Raw genomic sequence first — 21,576 nt, forward strand, 5'->3', positions numbered from 1 at the left:
CAAGTGAGTGCGTACTCACCTCGTCCACACAAAGTGATGACCATCGGCGCAGACTCCAAGCCGCTCCTCTACTACTCCTGTTAAAATCGACGTGATGCGATCTAATGAGACCAGGAAAGTGCGGGTGACCTCGTTCGGGTGGGCTTGCAAGCCCAATAATTCACCGAGGTCCTAAGTTCGTATTTTCTGACCGATGTTACAGCGCTCTCATAACTAGCGCGACCCGCGCAACTTTCCGCAATGAGATTCATTGCAACGGAACCCGTCGGATGTTTGTAAACTGTGAATGGGAAGCAACACGTTTGTTCGTAGCCGTGCCCACCTACACCCACATCCAAATGGTCTGCTATACACGTCGACACCCATCCCCAGAGACCGGCAATGATTTCCATGATGAGCTCCAGCCCTTAAGCGATTTAGTGCGTTTGCATTTGGCTTAGAACGACTTGTCATGTAAACTTGTTGACTTACTCATTTCGTCTGCTTCGAGTAACTACACCCAGGGTGATTTTCTTAGACGATACCAGGTTCGCTGCTCGTATTGACGCGCACCCATACGTTAACGGTCGCTTATGAAAATAAGAGTGCAAGATTCTTTTTGTCTTTGAACTTCGTTTCGTTCTGCTGAAATCTGCGGTTGTGAACGATAGACACACTGCCGCCATTGCAAACCCCTTACGTAGTAACGGCGTGTTACTGGTAGTAACAACTGATACCGGCTCTAGTAGTATTACGGATTATTTCTTGTTTGTTTTTATGAATGAAACGGATAGCCATGTGCCTTGTGAGGGCTCCATGGGACTGTTCATTCACAGCCGTTCAAGCAAAGTTTAATAATGGCTAATTAGAAAATAGCTTAACAAAGTGGTGAGATGACCCAGGTCTTACGGAGATCCCCAACGTGCTCCTGGAAAGGCACAAACACTAGTTACAGTTAAATATAAGTCAATTGTAGCACAATGAACGAAGATAATCCTTAAGTTTAGTCAAACATTCGTATATGTCTTTATTGTGTCTGTTCATCAAATCAAATCCTATAGAAGATATGTCTAGAGGTGCCTGATATGTTTCTGTAGGACAAATCTAGCATTGCTGCCCTTCGGATAAGCGTCGTATGCTTGTATCTACGATAAGGAATGAGTCTGAAAAGATCGTTGCCAGCATTTTGTGCAAGGTACATAGTATAATTGCATACAATATTCCCGGCAAAAGCAAAAACAGTTAAATAGTCCATCAACGATGAGTGGCACACCTTCGTACAGTTGGTTGACGAATCACCGCAAAAAATCTCCACCACCGCACCAGCCATTGTTCCCTAAATGAGATTCCGCTATATTGGCAGGACAAATGCGATAAATCCGAATACAACTCCTTCGTTATCGTTTAGCGGCAAATAATCGTGCTTGAGGGGTGGCGTGCTGCGCCCCACCAGTGCCGGCGTCCATTGAGCATTGCACTGACAGAAAGTATCTAAACAATTCAGCCATGATAGCATAGTAAACGCACGCAAATGTCACCTGAATAATAGAACTTCAAGGGATGAGCCAGATCGAAAGTGTCGTAAAAGCATCTATTTCAGAAACGTAACTAAGAGATATTGTAAAGTGTTTTCGAAATAGATATAAGGAGGGTGCATTACTTAGTCTCAAGTATATACATGCGGAACAGAACTGTCGCAGTCGTTCCTTTCCCGCATCATTTTCACATTACCGTAGTATTAGTATAAACTTATCGGTCACATACTGCACCATAGTATCCCTACAGGATATTATAGATGAATCATTTCTACGATGCATAACGTTACGGAACCACATAGGCACCGTAACGTGCCGATAGACATCTACGGGGGTACGACGTTGGAAACTGGACCAATGGGCAGTGTTCAAGTTCGTCGCCTTGTTGAGTAAACCTTAAAATGAGAACGCAAACTTTCTGTAAGAATAGTTATCAGTATCGATTTCTGCGGTAAACATGTATGTGCAACATCCATGTATTTTACCTGTGAATATTTAGGTTCCTTCAATGATTTTGTGCCTATATACCTACGGCATTGTCTAAGCTACGGCGGTATTTAGTTCGGTTATACTTCGATAGCATTATAACTTTGCTACCTTATGTCGATTGTTGACTTAGATACTTCACTATAGTGCCTTAGTTACCCCATAACTTTGTGTCAGTTTTCCTATTAAGTTGTTTCTGTCAGTTATCTCGAGATTCGATTGGATCTAGGCCTGGCGTTATGCAAGCGTTTCTCCGCCCCCAGTTTCCAGCTCTTAACCTTAGCTTCAGACATTTGAGATATAGAAAAACCAGACTTGCGAAGGGATCGATCTTTTTTCTTTTCTTTTCTTTCTTTCTTTCCTTTCTTTCACTCCTTTGACAAAGGATAGGAAAAGTTAAATATTTTTCCGAATTTATAATACTAGTAATATGGCAATGTTTTTCATGTAGCATAAAACATTTTCTAAGAACGTTTAAGTTTGTTCCCTCATCAGCCTAAGTAAAGAGTCTTACATATGAAAATATCTGCATCATGAACGCCTGCCTATAAGACAGTGTAACAAAAATAAAGAAGACATCTTTTAGACGATTGACAAATACATATATTAGAGCAAACTTTAAATATGAGAATGTAAAGATCTACGACAAGCGATCCAGACCTGTTGTACTCGTTCTACATTACTCTAACTAACCAGCGAACGTAAAGCAAGGAGGGGTTCGATCATCATGTGATTTGCTTTATATTAGAAATGCGCTCTTGTTTCATTCCTCGGGCTGAAACCCCACACTTTTTGAAGTACATTTTGTTCTCGTGTACAACCTACGATTGATTAGCTATTTAAACAAATTGATTAATTTTATACAGTTATTTATTAAGCTATCCAATAGCTAACTATTGTCGCGTCTTTTTTGCGTCGGCAAGTAATCTGCTCTTTACAATTTCTATTGCGCCACTGATGTCACGTACACAATCGTTGGCAGCAACTGATCAACTAGAAGCGATAGCCCTGCTTCTTTAGGTTAATCAGACACGAATAATTAATTAGATCAACGTCAACGCGGCTCACTGTTACCCCACCCCCTACCCCGCACCCCCAAGTCCAGCCCCGATTATGCAAGTAGGTATAATATGTAAGTCGTTCATCGCAATGAAACGGCGCGTGGTACAGCTATAAAAAGTGTACTATATGCTAAAGCGCTTGTACACGTAGCTTCACGGTTTCATGCAGTCGGGAGTGTCGTCAGCGGCAGGATTTTTCAGCGGTTGCAAATCCGAGAATTATGTTAACGTAACGTGCTCTTTTATACGTTTCGATTCAATTTCCAAGGCCCGCCAAAGCGGTCTCGTTTCGATTTTGACAACAGCGCCATATTGTCGAACAGCAATAACGACGAATGGCCATTTCGTCATGTCCAAAAAACCTGTGTCGGCGCCCTGGTTCACACGCCCTCACGTGCTCGGTGAGGTCGATTCTAGTGGCTCCTCCCAGGTAAACTTCAACTAGCTACTACCTGTACGACTCCCAGCGGTTGACTTAGTCGAGTCTGATTCCACCGAAGAACAGCAAAGAAGATTTTGTCTCCCAGTTTCGCTGGTGGGAATAGCAGAAACCGCTCACCGCAGACGATAATGTTTTCAAGGCAAAAGCTCGCGGGGAAGTACCCGGAACGCGAGGAAATCACAACGAAATCAGAGTGGTTCAGCTTCCTGAAGCCCATCATCCGCCCCCGATCGACGGACGAACTGACTCTCGGTGACTGACTTCACATGCAGAAGTCCAACGCATCATCAGAATGAGTCGAACTGGTCACGGGACACCGCTGCCGGTATCCAGCCAACCTGGCTGCTCTCTCTTACTACGAGCATACGGGGCTGCGACTAAGCGGTGTGGGCATCATGCCCTTCTCGACACTCGCTCTTTCCTAGCTACTCAGTAGGCCCACTATAACTGCCGCTAGTACGGCAAAAAGAGAGAGGGAGAGAGAGGAGAGCTCGGCGGGCTAAAGAGTCGACGTGTGTAACTCTGAGGTGATGTCCATCCGATTCGAGCTCTATTCGTAGTCCAACGCACCCGGAGTTACAGAAGAGGTCTGATGAATTGAAGTGGAACTCAGCGGGTGGCGGGATAATGGCAATATATGCGTAGCGTTCGCCCGACTTGCTTGACCCAGTGACGCGCTCAGTCGACCCAACTAAGCGGATCCAACGCTCAGCGTTGCAGCGAAGAAGAAAGAGTGCAGGTAGTAAATGCATACTCTATAATCGCGTACGATGGATCTACAGGTGAATCCAAGTCAAACAGTAAAGAGTTCATCTATCAAGTTTAAATGATAGAAGATGACATCATCTTAACTGAAAGCAATAGTGGCGACAACGAAGCGTCATCTACTTGCGCCGTAACCAAAAGCTACGAACCGAGCAGCGGACTTGTAGGATTATCGCAAGATCGTACCTGTTAACTGTCGAAGACGACGACGACGCTTTTGAGTCGGCAGGAGCCGGGAAAGGCAATAGCTGATAGCATCGAGTATAACATACAGCCAGATATATAGATACCGTGAACACTCTTAGACAGTGGCAAATAGGTCCACTGATTTGTCACGGTCCTTAGAGTTTGGCATGAAATGTAGCATTACGAAATAAATATTGGTTTCATTAGCATTGATCGAACCCAGTTGCTTAAGCAGGTTGGAAACGTATCAATAGAAGAACACCAGAAAAATTAATTAATATCACAGATTATACTGTATTCTTCTAGATTCTTTTTGCTTAAAAATCATTTTTGCAAATTCTGCAAAAATTATCCTATAGCTTAAGTGCACGCAGGACATGCCGTAAGGAATATGCTCGGGGAGGTGTCTACGGATTTCATCGTCACTAGGTACTGTCGGCGCAAAAATTTGCTCAAACCTATATTGCACCTAGGCTACCATATATAATGGAATTATGATTGTGTAGGTTAGGTCGGATAAATTCATTCCACCACGCAGGTGCTTGGATAAGGTCTGGCTCTTTTTCCTAGTAAAACTGTTCGATCTATCAACATCTGCAAAAAAAGAAGGCCACTGGAGGCAATGACCACTACTCAGGTTAATTACAACGTAAGGGGTCATTAATTCAGACAGATATCCAGTGGCAGGTAGGACAATTAGCATATTCGAAATTCTTCCGTTTTCCAGCGAAAATGGTCCTACCTATAAAATTCGATTAGTTCAACCTAATAACAGCATCGATTAACCCTCAAGTTCCGCATGTATGGTAGCCAGCAGAAAAATCTCGTAAGTTACTCAGACAAGGCTGAGCACCTAAACTGCAAATCACATTAGGCGTATTATAGATATTCAGTGATTCACTAATCACTGGAACATAACCGCAACAGTTTGGATAGAGCCGATTTAAGTTAAGGTTAACTTGACGCGTTAAGTGTTCAGCTTCCGCACGTGCCCGCATGTATGCGCGCTCTACGATCGCCACTTATAGACGGGGTGCCAACTGGACGGCCTGGTTCAGCAAGTTTTTTTTAACTGCCGATGCAACCGAAAGAATACAAGCCGTTTAGATCGATGTTTTGTTTCTCGGATCCTGAACTCTGACCCTAGCTAGCTCAAAGCGTTAAGGTTAGTGAGGGAATAGGCGAGCAGTCTGCGGACAGAGCCTATCTGGCAAACACGGTCTGCAATGGACCTGGCCTAAATTTCGTCGTTAAGCCACTATTGGGTACTCGTGCCAGCCACCTCCACTCGAACAGAGACCTCTTTATTGGCACTAGAATGTGGCATCAGTTTAATACTTAGCGGACCCGGCAATATATCAGCCCCTCACAGCCACTACGTGGTTGTTGTTCCTGTCGAACCTGCTACCATCAGTGCTGCTGCGGCCGCCAGACGCGTCTCGGCTTTTAGCGCTTAATGCCTGGTAATTTCGAGTTAAACAAAGTCCTGCTTCGACATCATCACAGTCACTATCATGATCAATAACAACAAGAATATCAACAATATCAGAAGTTCAGCCTTAAAAACTACCAGATCGAAGCAGCAACGAAGCCGATAATTAAAGCGAATGCGGGGACTTCGTATCGTTGCGAATAGTCAGTTCCAGCCATAGCCTACTGCCCCTGTGAAGGCCGCCAAGTGGGTTTTAAGCACCAGGGGCATTGGGGGTGGACTTGGAGAAAAAGCAGGCGTGCGGCCGGTCCGACCAAGGAAATTGATTTTTATTCCGTGTATTCATTACCGATGGCCATAACGGGAGTGTATATCAAAAAGAGTAAGGTGGACGCGCGCTACCTCGTATAACCACCAGCAGGTCGGACGGTCAATGATGACGAGCTGCATGTTACGAAAAATTTAAGAATATCATCATCACCGTGACGCTGGAGATCGATGCTGAACTTCTATGCACGTGTGTTTACCTCGCGACTAGGGGAGTCCGGTTGATGCAAATGGACAAGTTTTCAGAAAAAAAATAGTGACGGCTAACTAGACCGACGCTCACTCACCGGAATCGCGCCTAGCGCACATTTTACAACAACAAATATAATAGTAAGGACACGCTGCAACAATGGATTCCGAAGCAGGAAGAGCAGCATCGGCGGCGGCGGCGGCGGCGGCCGCTTTTATCGGAACTATCGAACCGGTTAAATCTAACGGCTACTCAGAAAAACGTGTGAGTATGATATCGATGAACGTAACGACCCATAAATGTTCATTTTATCGTTGACGTGGGAGCGATTATTCAGAGCCCTGATTGTAACTACATCATTCGAGTATAATAGGTTGACCGGGTGCTGGGTGAGCGACTAGCAGACATTGTGTACGGTCGTATAGATAAGCAAATCAGCGAAATCATATCTCTAGGCTTATATGTCACGATTTTTGTCATGAAGCAAACATTATCTGAATGCTGTACTTGGTTTTTTCTCTCAATTGTAAAGCATTGATGATTATACATGGATGTCGTCCGTGAACTGCATGTCTCGTCTTGCTATAGCATCAGTCGAAATCAAAACGAATATTAGGAAAAGACATTGAGATAAGACTGGCAACTTGAAATGAGATAAAAAGCGGGAAATTGCATTGCATATAGATAAGGTCTCAAGATATCGCACTCGTTTAAATGTACATACTAATTATGGCTAGAGAAATCTAATGGAGCCCGTTCTCGTGTACGTAGGTGTAGTAAAATATATTAATTCGTTACTATATCTTTGCGTTTGCAAAGAACTACTGGGTTAGAAGAACGATGTAGTGCGACGTCAGGCGGTTACCTAGGAGAAGCTCGCGCAGCACTCAGCTCGCTCGGCGAAAACATTTTTAGGTATGAAAATCCACCGGTACAAAGAAAGAGGTCTATGATTCATAACAGGTCCATTGCGATAGTGTGTGCCTCCTCAACCCGCTGGGTAGACCTGGAGTCGTTGCCCGTAGAAACGACACCTAGGTCACGCGAAGTACAATCATTCTTGATGTACACGAAAATCAGTCTGCAACAATACAGTATCGTGCGGCAGTCACCCCCTAAACTACCCAAAAACGCCCTAAAGGCTCCGAATAGGACTTGCATTTTGACACTTGACGACCCGTTCGTCGTCTAAATTCCCTCATTTTTACGCATCACGTCCTTGTGATTTATTCAGCGGTCAAAGCAACAGCTTCCGTAAGCTTAGCCGAGCGGATAATTTGGAGGTCACGAGCCATTGGAAAACACGTGCACCTTACCTAATTGAAGCTGCAAGCTTCTGATAAGCTATATATATTTAATCGTTCAATTAGAAATCAATAATCGGATGCGTTTGCAGCTAACTACTGGCTAACGAGTACGGTAGAAAAAACTAATGAACTCCTTGTGTATTTCGCTAGGGCAGCATCGTGTACCCTATAAGAATAACAAAAAGCACTATGGAAACTAAATAGTAAATTAGATCGTAAACGGCGAACCTAGAGAGCAAGACAGCAATACCATCCCCATCATATTCAACTCTCAACCATTCATCTTTTATCCTTCGCACTAACAGCTTCAATGAGTCTAGTGCTCCTTATCTTATCCTCGCTCTCCTTCTAATCTTTCTATCTAATCCAATAAGTAGTTGTACTTACCGAACCGTATAATGATTGCGCACATGTTCGGAATAAGTATTCGCGCAAGGACATAACACAGAGGACATACATCCAGCTAGGGCTCTCATCCTCAACGGTCAAGCCACGCGTCAGACCGTTCTCTTCATCGTACAGCGTTCTCAACTGAGGAAGATTCACGACCAGATCCAATCGGGACTAGCCCTCTAGCGGACTAAGCTGCACTGTGGCTCGAGGTGAGGCAACTGCTGCGCTCGTGAGGTTGACTTGGGTAAACGTGCCAGTGGTTTGTGGTGATGATCAGGGACCCCACTCGACCTGCACCGGAACGAGCTGGCTTTCTCTTTACCCACGAAATCCGCGAAACAACGACGAAAGCAACGACTGACTGTGACTTTGAGAAGCCTTTGGCCAAAGGGACTAGAGCAGTACGAAAAAGAGGCGAGCAAGACTGGCGGCGTTAAGGAGCTAAAGGCGGCACCAAGATCAATGGGTCGCATAAAAAGACAATAGCCTGACACAGCAGGAGCTGCGCATGGTTTCGGGAGTCATGCACAAACCGCTTCTCTATCACGGCATCGCTGACACCGATAGTCTTGGTTGTGGTGGTAAGACAAAACTCGAAAAGTTGTTATTAATATAGGTACCGTCATAGAATTTCTGCTTGGTTGTCATCATTCCAGTCGCTGTTGTCGCTAGGGGTGCCATTCTCGTGGCCGAACTTCGCTGCCATATTGACTCAATAAATCCCTGTCTGTGGCAGGTTTCCCCCGATATTTCGATGCTGGAAGCTTTTTTTATCCTAGTAATTTAGGTTGTCTAGAAGCAGTTGGTTTCGTCCTCGCGCCGAGACGTTTAAAATACGACAAGGAGCAGCGCAGAGGCGACAAGCATCGTGCGATCGCTGTCATCTCATCTTTGTCCAAATTATATCATTAAGTTTATTGTAAATGGTAATATACGTTGTAGCAGGCGTAAGACTGGGGTCGTCGCTGTGCTGTGGTCACGGTATTTAGACGGCAATTTGGGCAGTATATATAGTTATAGGACCAGTATATAATGGTGTGGCACCGAAACGAGTTGTTGTTGAAAGGATCGACTAAAATTTCTGGCCTGAAATAAGCTTACAGCATCAACCAAATGGCAGGACAAAAGGACGCAAGCTTGAATCCTAAATTTACCCAAAGATTTGGATACATCTGCTTAGCCACGGTGATCTGCCATACATTTTATTTCGACGTCGATCGGTACGTTGACCTCAGAGTAAATGGTCCAAGGGGGTTGTGTTGCATGCAGGCATTAATAATTATGGTCACTCTACAAACTAAGCACGTAACGAAGCACAGCTGTGACGTACGTTCAGAGATGTTGAAAGCACAAATCTATTATTAGACAGATTAGATGCTGTTTTTAGCCACTAGTCTTTTCGTTCGTTGACCAAGAAGAGCCTAATTCTCTATGCACTGCCTGACTAATGTACGTTCACTCAGTGATTAAGCACAAATACACGTGAATATGACTATGGATAATAGAAACCCGTTTACACAATTGTTGTTTGTTATTGCGGCCACTATCACAATTTGTTTGCTCTGGTAGCCGCGCTCGTTCTTCCCGGCAGTACGAAATGTGTCCGGCCGTAGCGCGACCACCATCATGCTTATCTCAACGGCAGCGATTCTGTCACACCCCAGTTCCCGTCACACAGGATAAGATCAGCATTATCGAAACATTAGTTACTTTGATATAATGGCCCAAATACATGATGAGGACACGGGTTAGACGAGCCAGAGAATCGATCGTGTAGGGATGCACTTGTGCCAGTTAAAATACACGCCATTAGCACTCAGCCACCTTAGCATTGGCTATGAACAGTAAAAGCGTTTCGGCTCATTGTGCGTCTAGCGACTCGAAATTGAACAAATGATCTCGCTTGATAGTAATGCTTCTATGTAGATGTGTTTATATGTACATAAGCATTGTGAAGGAGCCGCATTCGTTGAATAGCGTAGCGCTGGTGATAGCTAGCTCAGGACGAACTATATCTATGCGTTCTGCTGACAGGCTAGCGTACCTAAGGGACTTGCTGACCGGGGGTTGGTGCTTGGAGGGGGGGGGGTCACTGTTGCTGACTTTTTCGTTGCTTTTTTCTGCGATTATGAGCTCCTTAGGTAGAAAGTCGAGGCAGTGAATTTGTGACCTCATTGACGTACGTTCAATTACTCGAAAGCGTCGAACTGCGATGAATAACAGATCAATCTGCTGAGTCTTTAAGCGAGCTGTTTTCAATAGCTGTGTGCTGTTTAGATGTTTAACCAGCCTAGGCGGGTGGCCGAACTCTAGTCTGGGTTGAGTTTCGTGCACTTCAACCCATTTGAAGGCTGTTCCCGTATATCATAACGACCGAATAACTATTTGCAACTGACTATTCAATCTATGTATACAATAGTTGTCTACAACTTTTTCATATGTATCCCGTCTTTTAGAGCATGTACCGCGTATACGGTCATTATTGGTGGTGCTGCCGCCGCCACGTTTAGCTTGTCCGGATTGCACTTTGTGCAAAAATCTCGTGTTTTCCTTGCTAGCCTCTCTGCTATTGTAAACTGGTTCACTTAACAACAATCAACAAGTTAGACCGGAACGAAGAGGTCAGGTCGACTAGCGAACGAACACCAAACAGAACTGTTTTTCTTCTGGGGTTCCGTGAAGGACATACGTGTGTCATAAGACATACACTTTTTTTTTGCACACACACACACACAAATACATGCATAAGCGGACAACATATCGAAGTTCTACATGTGACTTAATTTTGATCGTATCACTTAAATGTTGAAATACTACAGTTCGGCCTTCTTACTGTCGGTGTCCTTCTTGGCCAATCTTTGATATATCAGCCAAGGTAGTGATTGTAGGGTCGGACAAAATACGTATCGTTGTTTATTTCAGTAGCGACTGCTGTCCGACCGGATATAGCAGTTTGAAAGAGTTTTTGGCTCGAACGAGGTTCATTTTCATAATTCTATACGACTGCGTCCAGGATAACCTGCAGTGAGCTCGGATACTCTCAACAATTTTAGATTTGCCTATTGTCAGTCTATCTTCGGGCTTATGTTTTCCATAAAATTAATTACTTAACAAGCCCTGTAGTCAGCCAACACCAAAACGTCTGCACACATATACACTATAATAGAAAGTTCTTAGAAAGAGTTTAGTTTATAATAGAAAGAGTTTGGCGAGAGAATTCTCTTGCGGTCTTTCTTACGGCGAAGGCGTACCTACAAGTGATTGCAAGGCGTCCTTTAAGAACTGTTCGAGTGATTTTTTCTCTTCTGACTGTCGCGTTTTGTGTGCTTTAATCTGTGCTTTTGTGTGTAATTTAAGAATATCGCACCTCACGATGTTTTTCTGTACTCGTGTTTGATAAAACGCACACGGACCAATAGTAAACGCTACTAAAAACTCAACGATTCGTCCGTTTGTTCGTTCAGGTCGTGGATCGGCGACGCAAACCATCATATTTAATGATACGAATCCTTACGGTTGCAAATTCACTGAAACTTTCATATTTATACAATGTATTGCGTAATATATTAGCGACGAGTTTGATATTATTTGGTGGCAAGTATTGGCAATGTGGCTCGAAATTATCCTTAGGCACAATTAACGTACAAGAACTAGTAGCTCAGGTTTAGGTAGCTAGCTTTACCAAACTACCCCCTGTTGAACTTCCACGATAAATAGCATATCTAAAAAGAAGACCTGGTCCCGACCTTTCCCGGCAGCAGCAGCAGCCGTGCTCGAGACCCATACAGATCTAGGGTTTTGGCCCACATGAATATACGACTGTATTTTTTTAATGCGCGGCATCAAGAAGCAAAACATCGCCATCCGTCTTCCGGCCTCGCCGGAACAAATAGATACTTAATATATTGAAGGTATCACTATATACCCAAGTGGACAAAAATCTATTCCTTGCAGATTTCGTGTGTTCTTAGCGAAACTAGGACAAATGTCGAAATAGAATATAGATAAGCCACAGGTAAGTTTCCTCAATGCAACGTTCATTGTGACGAACCATAGTACAATCAACAACCTTTATATGATAGCTCAATATCAATACTATAGTATATTGAAGCTACTGGACTAACACAGATAAACTCTTTGAATAGCTGTTATCTTACATTTAGACCGAGATACGTCAAACACGCGAAAAATCTCCACGCAGCTTCGGCCTAGTCTGTTAGGTATTTGTTAGATAACTAGGTAGGTGTATCCTTTTCTGAAGGCAACTTGTCTGCCTAGGCCAACATATACATATCGGCCAGCTGTGCCGGAATAAATTCGTTCTGTCTGAGGCCAAATAGGCTTGTTGCCGCGCTAAACACGTATATAATCACCAGCCAATTAAGCGACTTTTTCTTTCAAAAAAAAAAACGTCATTCTTAGCCACGGTAACAGGCTGATGATGGTCAAGTTCACATTGCCCGTGCCGCGACGGATGCGCCAGGTGCCTACCGACAACACTGCAGATCCAAGTTTTTGCAGCAACCCTAGTAATCTAAAGAAGTCAGTAGTCGCTAATTTGGTTTGTAACCTATTGTAAAAGAGTACTGCATTGGAGATAAGTACCGAAACGCAACAAAGTAGCACAATGCTACACATAGTATTACATACTTTATGTATAATAATCTTGTGATTTGGTGCTGACTGAGGTTATGCAGTACGGCTTTTATGAAGATCGTGTTTAAATGTTGGCTACCCCATCGCTCAGTCAGGATAACTCCAATGGTATAGCTGGCGCTTTGAAACGCACAAGTCCTGACCCAGGCAGCGTTTGCTTACTAGATATTGCTACGGTGAGACTGTCTACAGAGACAGGTTTGTCACCGGTAACCAGTAGGCAATAAGTACCGATGTAAACAGCACACAAAAAATCGATTATGTGTACAAAAGCTATGCGTTGTAAAATAACAATTTGACCTTCTGATTACATTTGGTATTTCAGCACTTTACTGCTTTTATATAGCTTGTATTTGCTCGATCTTTCCGATTGGCAGGGAGCATTAAGTACCAAAATGGCATACAGCCATATCGATGGCATTGGACAACTGCCATGCCACTTCTGAAGTTACTTAGTGAATGAAGTCCAATTTCGAAACTCCCCATAAGTTTATTATATACTCATGCGGTACTCGTATAGCTGTAATAGAAGCAGTAAGAGAAAAAACGACGTTTCCCCTGTCTTCAACTTGCGGTCCTTGGTCCTCATTTTTCAACGAAATTCTTTGACTGTTTCCTCTGTCGTCGCTGTGGTAGCAGCTGTCGATACTGTAGTCGCCCTACGTAAATAAGGTCATTTCGTCGATTGCGTTTTACGTCGACTGGACCGTCATTAACGTCATCGATTGTTTCGACCCCTAAATTAATTGGAACTAAAACACCGTTTTCGTCGATGGCGACAACAGCCGTAACAGCAACGAACAACAACAACAACAACAATCGTTATATAAGTGACGCAATTTCGTGACGAAGACAACAATATCAAAAGTGACAAAATGACCCCTGGATAAAAATTGTGGGGTGCGTTTGATTGCGCGATTCGATGTGTCCGCGAATTAAGAAGTAGCTGAATCACGAGCAGGTCGGCTCTGCACTATCATATATAATATTGTATTAATCCCAATACTAACACTGTACGCTCAGCTATTGCAGAAAACCATCTCCTAGGAACTTCCTAGGAGTCCTTTCTTTCCCCAAACACAAAGGACTCAGTTACGTTTTTGGCCAAATGTGTGAAACTGCGCACGCATCACCCTTTCTCTATCTACTGTCGTCTTTGATAAACATAAATCTTAATCTACTTGTAACATATGATCGTTCACTGATACCATTCATATTTGTCGACCTTACGAACATTGAATTTCACTTTCCCGGCGAGCGATAGAAATCATGATACTGACAAACCTTGCCGTTAGTAATAATAGTAGCACTCAGTTGCAATAGTGTGATCTAACGCCGAACGAAGTAGTTTGTAATATTACTTGTTAATAGGATGTGGTAAGAGGGCATCTTGCCCCCTTGGAGATATTCTGTGCTTATTTCAAACAATGCAGTACTTATCTGCACTCCGCATCTCTTTTCTACGCAGACATTGGACGACTGATATAACCGAACGAATTACGGATGAACAAACAGTAGAATTAACATATTAGGCCGGCCTATCAAAGGCACAATGCTGTTACATGACAGAGGAAGACCATAGAGCGGCTGTTATCATCAATAAAGCAATCGTCGAAGAACAAAATACGACCATGGCATTTAAGCTTCGGCCGTAGAAAACTTACCATCTCTCGCACGTAATCAAGCGAGCAGAAAGCAGAAAGGGAGTACGAACAGAGAATCTAAAGCTGAATCCCATTGGCTAGTTATGCCGATTTTCGTAATTTAATCATAAACAGTTATGGTAAAGTGCAGTGAGCTTTCCGACTTGCGTCTGGGTACCTGTCGCTCCATCTCAATGGGTGTGACATAACGACAAACGCGTTAGAAGTACAAAAAGTTCGCCTTACGAGGACAACGCCTGCAGCGATCTAAAATATCTCGAAAACAGAATAATACCTCTGAAAATAAGTTATAGGATAATAAGAGCTTCTAAACCAATCAGCTTTTATAGAGAAAACGCGTAGTTCAGTATAGGCGTAGCACCTATAGCTGCGTATGTGGGGAGTACTTCACTGCTTAACCTATCTCCTCGCATGCTATGTTTATGCTAACCTAACTAGGTAGACTTTGCTTCCGAGACTTAGGTTTTCTAACGATGGTATTAATACAATGGACATTGTTATGTTGACGTACAATCAGATACTAAAGTAACGTTGATGTTTTTTGACAGTTTATCTATACTGAACCCGTCAACGGCGTCCAGCACCTCCTCAGCAAATGAAAAGGATTCGAACAGCTGCGGACCAGCCACAGACTTTCCGTATACACATTGTAATGCACGTATAGTTTCTGTCAGTCGATGTATCTGTGGCAAGGTAGCAACACGTGCCTCGACCGTTTTTCTTTCTCCTGACCGTGCCCATTAGCAGCGTGGACGCCAATCACCACTAGACGAAACAAGCAAGCAGTCACATTGTTCGACCAAGAAAGACAGCGCCAACTATTCTCGGCAAGAAGCAAACCCCCACGTAACATCAACCAACACAGTTCTTCAAACTAGCAACACAAATAGCGTAATGTTCTTGACGTTTAGTGCTGCCCTCTCTGTTTCGGCAATAGCCGGTGCAGCCATTCGTTCAAATGTGGGCGCCGATTCGACTCGAGCAGACGACGGAGCAGAAAGCAAAAGTCTTTCACTGCCCCCGTTAATGAGGCAAGATCGCTGGTACTTTTACCTAATACCAATAGCAAAAGTTGACAGGTACTGAGATTCGATTGCGAGCAAACTTTTGCCGTTTGAGCTAGACGGTTTCACAAATTGATTATGGAAGGTGTCAGGGAGTTTACAACGATTCACATATCAAACATTTTCGTAGTTCTCTCCTCTAATTACAACGGAGCCTTTAGCAATATATTGAAAAGGTGCAAAAACGTTTTCACATAAAAGCTAGCAGTCTTTTTAAGCAATTTGTTTAATTATCGCTCTTTCCTGTCAGCGTCGCCGGCCATCTGTGACGATTCAGGGAACCGTGGCATTTCGACGCATGTATGTATGTATGTATTTATATGTGATTTATGTCTTATCATTGGGAGATATAAATTTTTATTGGGATCGTTTTTAAAGCGAAACGTTCGACACCCTTTGATCAGTTATAAGTATTTAAGACACTGCAACGTCTCAACGATGTCCGTTAGGCAATCTGCTATGCGTAAGCCTGATCAGGATCCATCAGTACTGCGAACTTTTACATATGGGAGGCTAGGCCTTTTGCCGGAGACTGACATGATATCGCCTATCAATCGCATCCGCACTAACAGCTGTCGATTGTTTATTAACTAATGGCCGTAACAATATATGTCACAAAAACATTTTAACAAAGCTTTTTGAATGTGCTAGAGAACTTATTTTCTGTCATCTTATATAAGATAACGGCCCGTCATAGCGATTGCTATGACGGCCCGTATCACTAACTAGCCACTTTTGATATACAATTTCTTTAATACACAAATAACTTTTGAATAGTAGCCATGCGCCAAACGATATTGCTAAGTGTAACTTCAATGAAGTGTCGCACAAATTTACTGTACAGGCAGAATTGTAATTGAACTAAATTTTGGGCCTATATCACACCGAAGGTCCCAAAACTGTAAAGGCCTAGAACAGCAGAAAAAAATTAAGACGGCGCAGAAAGTCTCAAATGGACCAGCCGTTCGAGCTTACTTAGATAATGTGATTGAAAAAAGACAATCGTGAAGTTTTCTATCCAGAACTAATCAATCAAGCCTATCTAAAATCCAGGTGAGTCATTACTGATAAACTTTCAGGTCATTAAAATTATATCCTACTGATGACTTTCCGATTTGCCTCATGAAAGTGTCCCCTGGATTTTTTTAGAAGCTACACTGAAATTATCTATTTCGGACAAAGAGAAACGTTTCTTTAAGGTAGGTATTCGTTCCACGTAAATACGTTTCATACTGGTCGATCTTCGCTCAAATTCCGAAAATGGCACGCTCTTTTCCGCCATGACGAGCGTCGTTGTTTTGTTCTAGAACAACTTGACTTTCTTCTGGTTCCAAGAATGGCAAAGGAATACACGCCGATTACGACAGACGATCCGTCAAAGTTTGTTCCAGTATGGATACCCCACCCTATATATACATATATATATATATATATATATATATATACATCTCTTTGCGCGACGCAGCGCACTCTCACAAGAGGTAGCACGTTCACACTGATCTAAGCTGGATCAGATTTCTGAGCAGAGCTGGTGTCTGACATCGAATCTGTTTGCAAAAGGCGAATTGGCACCATAAATCGAAAACTACCACAATTGCACAATGAGCAGAAGCGTCAAATAGAATAGAAGCAACTTACCCCAGACAAACTGTCTGGGCCGGTGCATCTAGCAGGGTCGAGTCGTGTTGACGACGCCAAACTTCGAGAAGAGCCATGGGATGACTTCAAGCATACTGATAGCTTCAGCGGAAATATTTAGAATTTCCGATAAAGTTGTTTTACAGTTATCTCAGTTCTTGGCTGTGTTCGAAGAGCATATCTGGTAATTTACACTGGGTTCCATAATTGGCCACGCGAGACATTATGATCCTTATGTTAAGATGATCATGTCTTCTGCACTTACGCTTTCGAAATGTTTTTTACGCATTTCGTAATATTTACTTGTCAGCTATGAACTTATCGAAGTCAGTCATATAACGAAAATGTTATGACTACCTGTTGTGTTAGGCAATAAATAGGTCTAGCTACACTGAGCACACATTTACCAACTATTTATTACAACTCAAAATGCCGTCCACCGCGATGTTGCCCTTTATCGGTATGTCCTATTATACAGAGCTTTCACTCCTACATTAACCTTACACTAATCCTTCAAAAGTTGTCAACCCAAAATAGGTGCATACGGGATCAGCCCTATGTCTTTCGTATATTGTCGCTGCTCTGCCCACACGACAGCCCCCCGCCCACATACAAGTCACGCTTGTCGGCATTCGCATTCATTTTCTATCATCATTTTGATTCTTATCGGTGGTCCTACTTCGCTCGATTACTGTTGTTGTTGTTGCTGTCAGGACGCGGCTGGTGGTTCGATGCCGTGAAGCAGGAGTCGACAGGAGCTTCGAAGATGAAAGCACTTCCGATAGTAGCCTACTCAAACGCTATGGCTGATTTAATGAATGTAAATAGAGTTAAATGGTAAAAACGAGACTAGTTAATATAGTGGGCAACGAGAGCAAGAAAAATATCGAGGAAGGTGACACAAACGCAGTGTCGGTAAAAATAAGATCAGAAAATCAGCCGTAGATGACTGTCCTATTTTTTAATGTCCTATTTAAACGAGTATTTGATGGGCTGTTGCCGATGTCTTGCTGCGCTCGGATCTCGGATCATTATGTCCAAAATAGGAAGAAGTGCTGATTATGATTGGAGACGGATGGTGATCGTTTCGAATGAAGACGACGATTGCAAGTGGTGACCGATCGAAAACCAAACGTGAGGTACGGCCCAGTGGATAGCCGTGGCAAAAGTCATACGGACGCGCAGCTCACAACGGAAAAGCTCAATGAAAAATCCCGACGTGTCATAGTAGTAAGAGTATGTGCAATGGCAAGAAGATCGATCCGTAAAGCTTTACCTATGTACGCATTTACCTACTAATATGAACAAGCAATTAAACCACTAACCGGTAGACATATCCAACCTAAACAGGTACAGATGGCGTAGACCGAACCATAATGTGGCATCGTTGCCTCCCCCTTTCACTGTTCCGCCATTTCAAGTGAAGCATGGACTATATATGGGAATTTACAATTGTGCCACACCGTTTTGCACCTCGCCAACGATCAATACGCGTTCTATTCGGCACTATTTTCTGTGAGGGGTTGCTTTCGGCGGAACTCCGTTGTTGTGTGTCTAGGCATAACTTCCCTCCAGGCGAAAAGTTCAAAATCCAATGATCATCACATGGAAATGAAGAGTTGTTCGCGAACAAGATGTATTAATGAGACTAATACACGCTAAAGGTCGTCATGTGGCGAAGGAAAGTAAGGACGGCGCTTAATATGCAGTCAACTCAACACAAATAGACACGCACACATACTACATGCTGGCCATGAACAAGTGAAGCGTCCCCCACACAGACGGCAAGACACACAGTTTCATATGGTACAATAAAACCGCATGTTCTGCTTGGCGTCTTCATTTCAATCTACGATTTCATCCTTTTCAATTGCAGCCTTACTGCGCGTTTCTACGGAGGCCATACCTAACATCTAATGGGTTGTCATAGGTCCTTTTTTCTTCTTGCCAGGAAGTTAGCATTGCGTCTACCGATAGGATCGAGCAAGAAGCAAAACTGGGCAGAGGCCTCGGAACGCGACACACATTGACTCTGAGAGACTGACCATCGACTGATCATTCATTGGCAAGGTAAAGCGAGCAGAAACACAAAGCTATTAAACAAACACTGAGATCAAACGAGAGTGAGAGATCGAAAGTTTCAGCCCGCTATAGATGCTAGCTAAGAGTCGCATCAGATATAGTAAAATAATGTAACAGAGAGTAACTCTCCCGCAAAAAGCTCAGCTCGCGTTGTGCGTTCTGGCGGCCGACTTGAATTGTTGTAACATTACAGCGCTGCGCATCGGTCGTTTTCGCCGCTGTCGTCGTCGAAGCGCCCGCTAATCGCGATGCTACCAACGGCGGCAGTAGAAGCAACCGTACCCACGGCGCAGGCCGGGACGTTTACGAGGATGGCGTCGCGTGAGGGTGAACAAACTATGGTATGATCTAGCGATATAAGAAGGGCATGGGGGCAAAAATATACGGCAAGATTAGTTAGGAAACAAAACGGTACAAAGAAACAGCGGGCAAATTTGAAACGCCCATTTGGAAGTTGGGTGGATCACCCGAGACGAATGATTCAGAGGGAGCGAAAACTGATGGACGTTAGCGGAAGTAAAGGCAACAGAAGAGAAAATTTATTTGTTTTCTACTCTACGGTTGAGTTCTGGTCGAGGCATCGCATCGGAGTTGCCAGTCAGTAAACACTGGGTTTGAAACGCCAGTGCTCCAAGCCCACTGGTTATGTCGGATTTAAATGGGTACGTGCTTATAATATTGTTGCTGCTACTACTCTTTATGTTTTTACGAATGGATGCAATTCGGGTTCTCATTTCGGGTACGTGTGTGTGTTTGTGCATGGTTAAAAGTCAAAAAATTAATGCAATTACCCAGTTAAGCGCAGCAGCCCAGATAGTTATCAGACGGAGCGACCAAGAAACGAAAAGTTCAAAAACACTAAAGCGAAAGCAAAGTAATACTTTAGTCCGCGAACGAAGTCGTGCTAAATTGTGGCAAACGCTGGTCAAAACATCTGATAGAGAATGACAGCAATACGATAAGAAGGGTGTTTACATTATGAAGTTTAATTAAGGGAAATAAGCACGGTGAAGATCGCGATTGCATAGGGTCCAGTGTAAACGCGCATATTGCTTGTTCTTTCCCGCTCAATTTTATAATAACGAAGCTTCAGGACGTGTACGCTCACTGAAAACTTCCGCTGCTTTTAACATTTTTCCCTATTACAAACAAAACCTAAGTCAACATTACAAGTGTTTAAATTAAAACGAGCCTAAATGTAAGCAAAATAGTTATTGTTACCGAAAAAGACATTATACTAAAAATTCCCTCTATGCATAGCCCATAATATATCAATATCGAGGATCTTAGACATAATTCAACAAGTAGTAGAAGTGTACATAAATAAAATGGATTACTGTTTCTATTCATATTAATTGCATAATGTTTTTATGTAACTGGCAGAATTTGAATCAGGTCTTAAATAGATACTGCAATCTTATTTATCTCTCTAGTCCTGCTGGACTTTCGACCTCCGTAACACCCCAGTAGGCAACGAATCGGCATGCTACGTTCGAATCCGAACGTAGACACTTAATTTTGTGTTTTCTTTTGAAGCTCCTGTAATGTCTAACGGGTTAGCTATTGAAGCTAAAAGAAAAGAAAAAGAAAAAGATCTTGCTAAAGCTTGTTCCCATCTGTCTGCCTCTCGGGCCTAAAACGAAAGGTAATAGGACTAGGTGAATACTTTCGCGTGTCGCTAGAGACACACCCTGAGGAGATCTGCGCGATCTTTTCTCCAGAGCGTAATGTCCGTTATTTTTTTGTTAATTTAATTTAATTGCTCATAAGATGGTGGCAATAACTTTTTTCTCATTATTCATCTCTGAAATCAAGGCCACACCGGGATGGTGTTTATAGACACTGGGGTGGTTATCAGTATCGTCCGCGCATGTTGCATGATAAACTGCAACTAAAACTACTTTATGAAAAAAATGCTTAAGTAAGTTATAGTTTTAACGAACAGACTATTCGTACAGTTAACTCTTTATCTCTATATAAATAAAATGCCACATGTTTAATAGCAAAATAAGCACCGCATGAAGCTTACGAGTGGAGTTCTAGTTAGCCTTAATATGTTGTGCGATACCAGATATGATTTGAGCCATTCGAACCGATAGCCGTAAATCTAGCTCCATTTTTCCTTCCTGTCTGGCCACAATTGGCGATAGTTTTACTACGCTTCAACCTCCGCTTTATTTTCGTTTCAGTCAGAAAAACAGATGGACTAAAAATGTAGCCATAAAAAAAAAGCAAAAAAAAAACAAAAAAAAAGAATCATCGGCTTAACGAGACACATGAACTTCGCTCACCCACACATCGGACATCATCCCACAATGTACGTACGTACGTACGTACGTACGTACGTGACTTCGACGACGATTCCGCTT

At 43.0% G+C, this 21,576-nt stretch overlaps 1 non-coding gene across 2 annotated transcripts in view; it reads right to left on the minus strand.

The window, feature by feature from the left end:
• Positions 1–976: 976 nt before the first annotated feature.
• The window catches only part of LOC111260212 (uncharacterized), a 92,027-nt gene continuing 71,427 nt past the window's right edge, over positions 977–21,576 (minus strand). For both annotated transcript variants that reach the window (XR_015310944.1, XR_002680184.2), the window contains exon 3: positions 977–1,909. This is a non-coding gene — a transcript (uncharacterized LOC111260212). The remainder of the gene's footprint in view (positions 1,910–21,576) is intronic.

This window comes from Varroa jacobsoni, unplaced genomic scaffold (genome assembly GCF_002532875.2).
Source record: "Varroa jacobsoni isolate VJ856 unplaced genomic scaffold, vjacob_1.0 scaffold_411, whole genome shotgun sequence".
NCBI classification, from domain to species: Eukaryota; Metazoa; Arthropoda; class Arachnida; order Mesostigmata; family Varroidae; genus Varroa; species Varroa jacobsoni.